We start from the raw sequence: 9,781 nt of genomic DNA, 5'->3' as shown, positions 1-9,781 counted from the left end.
ACAGAACTTTCCTCTTACTTTCTACTTTTTTTTTAAACAGTTGGTTTCCTAGTGAGATTCTGTTGCATCTTAGCTACATCTACTTCTACTGGAGCCTCTTTCTTACTTAACTGTGGTAGCAAGGCAAATCTATTGGTTGTGCCAATTGGGAAACTGTCAGACACAGTTCTCTTGCTGTGGCCCCATATCAGGTGAATAGGATGGATGTGGCAACAATTCACCCCTTCATTTGTGTAATTCTGCCATATCCATTCTCATGCATTTTTGATGCAGCGTCAAGAGTCACAGCACCCATCTTGCAGAAAATTTTTTCCATTTATAATTCTTTAGTTAAAATGTGATATACCCTTTCAGGTGACATCTGGCAAGCATGAGCAATTTCACACACTTTCAATCAGTGATCCTCCATGACCATTTTGTGCACTTTTGCAATGATTTCTGCAGAAGTGACACATCTTGGCCAATCACCTTGCAGATCATCATCTAAGCTCTCCCAACCAAATTTAAATTCCTGGCAGATTATAACTGTGTGCCAGGCCGAGACTCAAACTCGGGACCTTTGCCTTTCACGGGCAAGTGCTCTACCGACTGAGCGATCCAAGCACCAGTGCTTGGGTAGCTCAGTTGGTAGAGCACTTGCCCGCGAAAGGCAAAGGTCCCAAGTTCGAGTCTCGGCCCGGCACACAGTTTTAATCTTCCAGGAAGTTTCATATCAGCGCACACTCCGCTGCAGAGTGAAAATCTCGTTCTGGAAATTTAAATTCATTTGTCCACTGACAACAGTTGAATATGGAGGAACAGAGTCCCCCAGTGTATTCTGGAAATGTGCATCACTCTTCTTTGCTTTCATACCTTTCTTTACAAAGTACCTAATCACTGCTCGAATCCCAATTTTTTTCCATCACCGCAAATTGTGGGAACAACAACAGAACCACGTCACCACCACAGCTCTCTGACATGGCACTTGTTTACAGGCAACAGTCCAATGAATATCATGTGAACAACTTGTTGTGCCAGTGCTGACCTCTTGTGGTGATTCCGAGAACCTTTTCAAAGCACCCTCATTTGAAATGTGAACCAATACAATTCAACAAGACTTTCCACATCATGTGATAACAGAGCAGACATACACCATAATGCAGCTTTAGTTATAAGTGGCCATTTTTGTATTACAAGTTGAAAGTTCGAAAATATTGTTTCCAAGTACTAGCATATTAAAGATACATAAAAAAGCATCATTTTTTTTTGTACAATTCCCAAAGATAAAATGGTGGAAAGTGATAGTTAACTACTACCATGCCACTAAATCGAAAGATATAGGAAGGGAATATAAGACTCCACAGTTGTCTTACATAACTAGTGCCTGTGTGCATCCCCATTGATTACGTGGAAATGTACATGTGAAGGTATGGGGTCAGATCAGTAATAAATATGATCTTTGATGACCATTGTCATGCAACTGGTAACTTCTTTGTTTCTCAAATGTTGAAGAAAGGTTATTGATAACCCACATGTAGATTTAGAAAAGGTACTGGACAATTTAATTCTTATGTTATTGATTATAAACCAGAGGAAACAAAAGGTTACCAACAACTTGGATAGAAAAAGAAGGACATGAAAGGAAATGAGTAATTTAAAAAGGAGTGAAAGAGTTTTGTGGCCTATTCCACATGTTATTTAATCTGTACAGAGTGCAAGTAGTAAAGGAGACTAAATAAAAATTTGAAAAAGCAGTTATGCTCTAAGGATAAGAAATAAAACTGTGAGGTTTGCCAATGACATTGTAATTCTGCAAGATGTGGCAAATGAGTTGGAAGAGTAGTTGAATGTAATGGATAGGGCTTTGAAAATTTTTTATAAGTAAGTAGAACAAGGGTAGTGGAATGTAGTGGTATTAAATCACCTGATGCTCAGGCAATTAAATTCAGAAATGAGGCACTAGAAACAGTGATCAAGGCTATTTGGGCAACAAAGTGACTTATGGTTGAAGTAGAGAGAATATAAAATGTAGACTGACAGTAGCAAGAAAACTATTTTTGAAAAAAGAATTTTCTAGCAATGAATATAAATTTAAATGTTAGGAAGTGTTTTGAAGGTATATGTCTGGAACATGTGGAAGTGAAATGTGGACAATAAACAGAAAAGAGAAGAAGAGAATAGAAGCTTCTGAAATACACTGCTAAAGAAGAATCCAATAGCTAATGAGGAGGTTCTGAATCAAACAGGGGAGAAAAAGCTTTCCACATCCACATCAGAACTCTGCAAACCATTATGAAGTGAACAAAGGAGGGTACTTTTCACTGTGTCACACCTTACAGTTTCTTCCCATGCATCTGCGTATGGAGTGTGGGAACACTGATTGTTTAAATGCATCTGTGCAAGCTTTCCAAAACACGATGACTTGCTAACATCATAGAATGAGCATCCTATGCTACATCATTCATCCTTTATACTCTTATCACTTCCCATTCCTTCATGCATCTTTGTCATGTGTCATGTCGGGTGGAGTGGTGAAGGGTTGTGATTGCCAAATGCTAGATGCAAACTCCAGTCCCTCAGTGCTTCTGCTGCTGTTATTTGACACAGAGCATGCTGTGTCCCATGCTTTACTGAGAGGGAAGTCATTATGCATTGATCAGGTCATCAGTCACTCATGTCTTGACAGCCTCTTTCAAAACACAATCCCAAAGCAACAAGGTAAGTCTTAGCACTTCCATTTGTTCACATTCCATTGAATCCCAGTACCTACACAGTGTCCTGCAACTGCAGATTTTGTGAATTGGTAGAGTTCAGTGCACTCCATGCTCCAGACAACTTTCTGCAACCATCACCACTGATTGGCCCATGTATGCCTTACGTATTTCCATGGAATATGTTACAACCCCAAGTCATCTTTCACAGTACAAAATGGCTAACAGTGCATGCATTATAGAAGGTGGACAGAAACTGCATTTAATGGTATCCTGAGCCAGGATTCTGCAGATTTTGTTTGATGCATTGTGATGTTTGGCAGACTGGCTATTGTATAGCCCTCCACATGTTCTACTGGCTAGGCCTGTATCCTCTGCCTGTAAGCACGTCAGATTTGTGCTCCTGCCTGCTGTTACGTGCAGCATGCCAAGCAACCCATGCCCCATGCCAAGATTCAATAGTTGGCACTAGCAAGAGCCTGTACAGATTGCCAAGGTCCAGTTGAGTGATGTGCACAAGCATCCAATGGAAAGTGATGGGAAGGGCAATTCCTCCGGAAGCACGTGCAGTGGTGTCTCAACATCACTATTTACGTGCAGTGCCAAGAGCCTGGTCTATGTCATCATTATCTCTTGAGCCAGCTTCCTCAAATTTGTAAGCTATTCATTTGCTGTGTTTATAGTTTCAACAATCACCTGGACTTGGACTGCTCATGAGAAGTATCTTGAGGATTAGTTAAGAGTGTGTTTCCCTATGTGGTGTACTGTCAGTGTGATGGTTCCTTTCCCACAGCAGCCAGATCCCAGGATATAAAAGTAAAGTTGGTGATGAGGTACTTTTCATCCACAGTAGGTCTTGCCACACAATCAGATTATGAACAGTTGTTGTTGGTGTTTACAATGGTTTGTTTGGCTTGGTATGTTTGCCCTTCTTCCATTTTAGAAATTTGTGGATAGCTGTTGTTTCACTAACTGTATGGTTATGAGTTTCCATAGTCACAGTGCATCCATTTATATGTGGTTGTGGTTGTTATTCCCCATTGCTATTCTGATGCAAGAACTGTCCCTAACTCAAATTTTATAGTTACAGAGGCTGCACATACAACAGTCACTTGAAGGTGCTTTACAATTGATCCAACTCCAATGTATGACACAGCTTCACAACAAGCAATGTTGGTGTCATCACCCAAATTTATAGAATCTGATGTCCAATGGGAAGTCTGGGCTGAGTACTGTGCATAATTGTAGGCACAATTTGCTGTGCATATCATTAAATGTGTGGATTGCAAAGCACATTTTCTCTCAACTGTGGGTGTAGGTGTGTATCAGTTGTGTTCCAAGCTTTTCCTGGATTCTTATCCAGAAAACATTGGTTATTAACAGTTAGTGGCACACTTAAATGACTATTTTGAAATGTAAATTCATGTGGCACCTGCTACATTCAAGTTTTACATACTACAGAAGCAACCACACCAATCAAACAGACAGTGAATAATAGAACTTATGGATCTGATGAGGTGCTGTACATACAAGTGTGTTTGTGGAAAGCCTTACAGTGATGCTATGTTACAACATCTAATTATGCAAAATATGCTGGACACTAGAGTTTGAGCAGACATTCTACAGTTGCCAAACACTAGTTTAAAACAAGTGCTTCAAATTATAGAGTCGCACAACACATTTGACAGAGCACAGGTCGATTTGAACACTCCAGCCATTTCAATCACTGAGGATAATGGTAACCGTAAGTTTCCATGTCAACCGAATGAAGCCCAACGAGCCATGCCCAAGCCCTATTTCAGTCAATGTCAAGTCATGCCATCGGCATGCTAGTGCCCCGGCACACAGTGGGAAATCCTATGCACCTTTGGTTTTCAGTGTTGTATTCGCCAAGCTCTCCAAAAGAAACTAACAGTGTGTTTGCCTGAATTACAGTCACAGCAATCATCAGTAACTCAAAGCTAGTCAAATTAACTTTTTGTAGATTTGCAGATTGCTTATCACAGTGTCAACTGCAACTGGATACGGTCTTCAGTTAAGCTCCTGAACAAATGTGGATAGACCTAAGCTTTATAAATTGCAGACTGTTCTCTCTGTACATTATGGTAATGAGATTCCAGCTCTAGGTGTTTGTACCTCCTAACAAAATTTCTTGATATGATGAAAACAGTATCATTCACATGTTGTGCTCACATGACAGTCAGAATATTTTTGGTATAGGCTACTTTGATATGTTTGGACTGTGTATTCAAGATAACATTCTGCAACTGGGCTCTTCTGTTCCCCATGACATTGTTGCAAAGTCATGTGAGGAGTATGGCTCTTTGTTTCAGGAAGGGCTAAGTAAAGCCTAGGTTTCTCAGGGACAGACCTATTCATGAAGTCCACTACCAAATGGCGACTGAACTGCAGTGGTGGCAAGATAGTGGCATCATTACCCCCATTTCTGTGAGTAAACGGACCTCACCCCATATGATTACTACAAAACCATCAGGCAGGCAATGTCTTTGTGCAGATTTTAAATCATCTATTAATCCACAGACAGTGGCAGATTCTTGTCCACTCCACCAGCCTGATGACCTCATGGATAAATTAGGCGTGGTTGGTTCTTTTCGAAGATTGATATATGAGATGTTTACCCGCAGTTGCCATTAGATAACCAGTCAAAGCATTTCATCTTAAACACCCACATGGAGTTGTTTCAAGTTTCAATGGCAGCCTTTCAGCTACGCATCTGCTCCACCAATATTCAATTTCCTATAACAGCTGACTGTGCCTGACCCATCAACTCCCAGTCATCTGCACAACATTGTGGTTTCAGGGCGTTCTCCAGCCAAACATTTAGCAAACCTTGAGTACCTTTTCGAAGCGCTTTCAGACACCAGCCTCTAGTGTAACAGGGATAAATGTTATTTGTTTCAAATGGAAATAGAATACTTCAGGAATGTTATCAATGCTCAAGGCATTAATGTCAAAGTCACATTTATCTGCTATTAGGGATCTCCTCACACATCACAATGCTAGTGAGCTACAGATAGTAATTGGCAAGCTGACATATTACATTAAATTCATACCTAATGCAGTGCAAATAGCATTGATACTGCACTGGCTGTGCCTGAAGAATGTCCCTTTTGTTTGGGTTCAGGATTGTCAACGCACTTTTCAAAAACTCAAGGATTCCTTGTTTAGTGATAGATGTCTCACTCATTACATTCCCAATAAGCCAGTTGTGCTAACGATTGAATGTATCTTTGTGTGAGATTGGGGCATTGCTCACCCACAGAGTGGGATCTACAGTGTAGACCTATTTCTTTTGCTTCAAAGCTCAGTGCAATTATAGTCAAGTAAAAAAAAGAGGCACTCACCGTTATCTACACCATGTCAAAGTTTCAGCAGGATTTATGTGGGTGGAAGTTCTTCCTTGTCACAGACCACAAGGCTTTATGCAGTCCATCAAAGACTGTTCTACAATACATGGTGCAAAATTTATGGCAGTGAGCACTAGTTTTGTCTAATTACCTGTATGAAATCCTTCACTGGGCCACAGCTCAGCATTCTAATGCTGACATGTGAAAATTCAGCTTTTGACTCTTCAGAGAAGTCATGTTGTCAGATTGACATTCAGTTTCACAAGAAAATTCAAGGATTTTATATTGACTATTTTAGATAGCTCAGAGGCTGGTTGCACACTTGATCTCAGAGTGTTATGACAGTAAATTTGCAATGGCTAGCTTCACAGAATGAAAGGTATTCACAATCCTCTGTCTCATTGTTATTTTGTGCTACAGCATGCTCTGTGTTTGGCTTGGTGTTATCCTAATCCATACCAGTAATACAATTCAAAGGTTCTTATCCCTCAGTCCCTCCAGCAGGAAGTGCTTCAGTTGCTTCACCACTGTCACTGGAGTGTTGTAGGCACGAAACAGTTAGCTAGGTACCATTGTCCATCATTAGACATAGGTACATAGATCAAAGCATTGGCCGCCCACTGAACAAAATGTGCAGTACATCAATCCACTCCTTCACCGTGATTTATTGAATGGCCACAGCCAAGCAACCCTACATAATGTCTACATGTTGATATAGCTGGTTCTTACTGGAACTTGGTGGGTAGTTGTTAATGATGCGTTCAGCAAATTTCCTTTCATTGTTCTTATGCAGTCCACTTTGATGGTGGGTACGATGCAGGCACTCACCTCAGTCTTTTGCACTGAACAATTATGTGAGATCATAGTTTCAGATATTGATCATCAGTTTATTATTGCAGACTTTAAGCATTTCTGTCAAGTTAATGGCATTCAGCATGTTACTACTGCCATGTTCCATCAGCAGGCCAATGGGTAGGCTGAACATTTTGTACAAACCTTTATGAGGACGATTTAAAAAGTGCATTCCTCCGCCTTTCTGGAACAAGCAGTTATCATGTCTCTGTTGTCGTATTGTTCCTTACCACATGATGGAGGGTCACCAGCAAAACTCCTTCATGGATAATGGGATTGCACTCTCCTGCATCTAATGAAACCATTGCAGCAGTCATATGTTCTGCCGCAGCACACTAAGTTCAACCCTCAGGACAAAGTATTCTCTCTGGTTTTCAAAATGGGTCATCACTGGGAGATGGTCATTGTAACAAGTGTTTTGGCAGGTACTTTTACACTAAGCTACATTCACAGCATCAAAATCAATTGTGTTTCTCTTGGCTGCATAACCCTGCCACAGTTGTTTTGTTCACAGAAGCTGATACTCTTACAATTCCACAGCACTTGCCACCCTCAACTTCTGCAGGCCCAGCGCATACTCCACAATATGAGACACTCATGGAAATCAGCATGAAGCCCCCACCATCACCACACAACACTACTCTCTGTCCAACTGCCTTCCCAGATGCCCCATTTGTTGTGTCAGTGGCTTTTCAGTCCTTGGCATCCTTTGTCCAGTTTTTTCCAATGTTTCCAGTCACTCATGGGGCACATGCTAGGGTGCAGACAGGACCTGCCACTGGCTACCACTACAGTTCCTGTCTCTTCAGCTGCATCTGCATCCAGACCTTCCCTCCCTGCCACCTCTCTCACAACCATGCCCCACTCCACTCACCGCACCATTGGTACATGCTGTCACACTACACAACAATGGTGCAGAGGTTTTGGAGGGAAGAAATGTAGTGTCGTCCAATGTTACACACACCACACCAGGTAACCCATATTAAGAGTAAACAGCTGGCACTAGCAAGTGCCTGTACACATCACCAGATTCCAGGCAAGTGGTACACACCAACTTGCAGTGGAAGGTGACAGAAAGGACAATGCTTACAGGAAATGATGTCTCTGTGGCTCTATTTACATACAGCACTGAGCGCCTGATTCCAGTTGTGTCTTAGCTCTCAAGACAGCTTCCTCAAGTTCACGCCTGGGCCTGGACTTGGACTGGAAAATTGCTGATTGGACTTGAGTGTGGTAAGAGCCATATCTCGAGGGCTACTGTGTTCATGCATCTTGGTACTGTTTTGTCACTGGGTTAGGTACACTACTGTAATAAAATTCAACAAGTGTTTCTGTTAAGTGGTGTCCTGTAAGCTTGATGGTTTGTTTCCAAATGCAGCTGGAAACCAGGGTATAAAAGGATTTCTTTCTCAACATATATATTCTTCTTGAATATCCTTAATGTTGTTGACTTCCCTTGGTAGGCATCTTCTTTCAATACTGCACTGGCACGGAAGACCAGTGTGTGTAGCAACACTCAACTCTGAATAATGGCAGCTGGAGGAGTGCAGTTACAAATCATTGTGGGTGGCTTTTCTGTAAACACTGCATCCTATAGTGTCATCTGTTTCACATTCTTGGTGAATATAGTGATGTGCTACAAAGTGTTCAAATGTTGTAACTCCTGAAGTGTTTCATACCCATGTGGACTCACAACATATCTGTCATAAGCGTATCTGAAAAGCATGTGGGTATCAGTGCCACTTTTTCCAGAGCTCTCCCCTCAAAATTTTCCATTAATAAGTTTGACACAATTGGTAATGGACACAGTTTATGAGTCACCATCAAAGAGATTGTAGATGTGAGAACCAATTTGAAGTGGTTAGTCGTTATGGGGCAGAACTTCCCCCTTATCAGCCTGCAGCCTGATGGACTCAGGCAGTGGTACTCTGGTGAAGAGGAGGATCATATCACAGTTCTCCATAAGGTTATGATTCCAAAACAATTTTGTTACAAAGAATTTTTTTCAGCTGTCGTCTGCAGGTGCCAAGATGGGGAGTAATAAGAACACAATGGAGGTGAAATACAGCAATGTCTCTACTGCTTTTACCTGAAGGTGACAGCAAGATGTGCTGTCAAAACAGCATGTTTCATAAATGGCTGCACCATGTTAGACACTAGAGAGCATTCTACAAAGTATAATTATATCTTTGTTGTCCCTATTGGAGCAATATATGACAGATGTATATTCCTAGATTCCTCACTTAATATTGGTTCTGGAAACTTTGTAAGCAGCCATTAGAACAAAATAGTACAGCATAACCTGACTAAATGGAGAGGTGTGCTGTAGGATCCATCCTGAGACACTGAGAATTAAATTGGTAAAGAAATGTGGGGTAAAAATTATAGAGGGAAACTAAGACTTAATTACAGTAGTCAGACTCAGTTGTAAGTAAAGTACAGTAGTTACACATATATAAAGAGAACTGCCCAAGATAAACTAGTGTGGAGAGCTGGGGAGAAGTATAAAAGCTACAAAAAATGTCAACAATAATAAAAGAAGGTTTGTCAGTGTGAAGATTTATGTTAGATTCAAACACTGACATAATATTTTAACACTACTGAAAAGTTCAAAACTTGGTTTGCATGTTCCAATATTTTATCAATAATATATTATGTAGGACAAAATCAGATATTTTTAGAGATCTCTCATCAGTGTTTGAGCACCTTTAAACCTAATGACACCTTAATACGAGGGTTGTTTTTTAAGTAAGGGCCGTCGCGCGTATAGTCCCTTAGTTCGCGCGGACGCCGCAACAAGAGACCGCACCACTTGCCGGCATCCTTCCCATTCACACTGATGCAAGTTGCAGCTCTGTAGCTGATGTATAC

The sequence above is a fragment of the Schistocerca cancellata genome, chromosome 5 (genome assembly GCF_023864275.1).
Source record: "Schistocerca cancellata isolate TAMUIC-IGC-003103 chromosome 5, iqSchCanc2.1, whole genome shotgun sequence".
Lineage (NCBI taxonomy): Eukaryota > Metazoa > Arthropoda > Insecta > Orthoptera > Acrididae > Schistocerca > Schistocerca cancellata.
Note: the sequence above shows the minus strand (reverse complement) of the source record.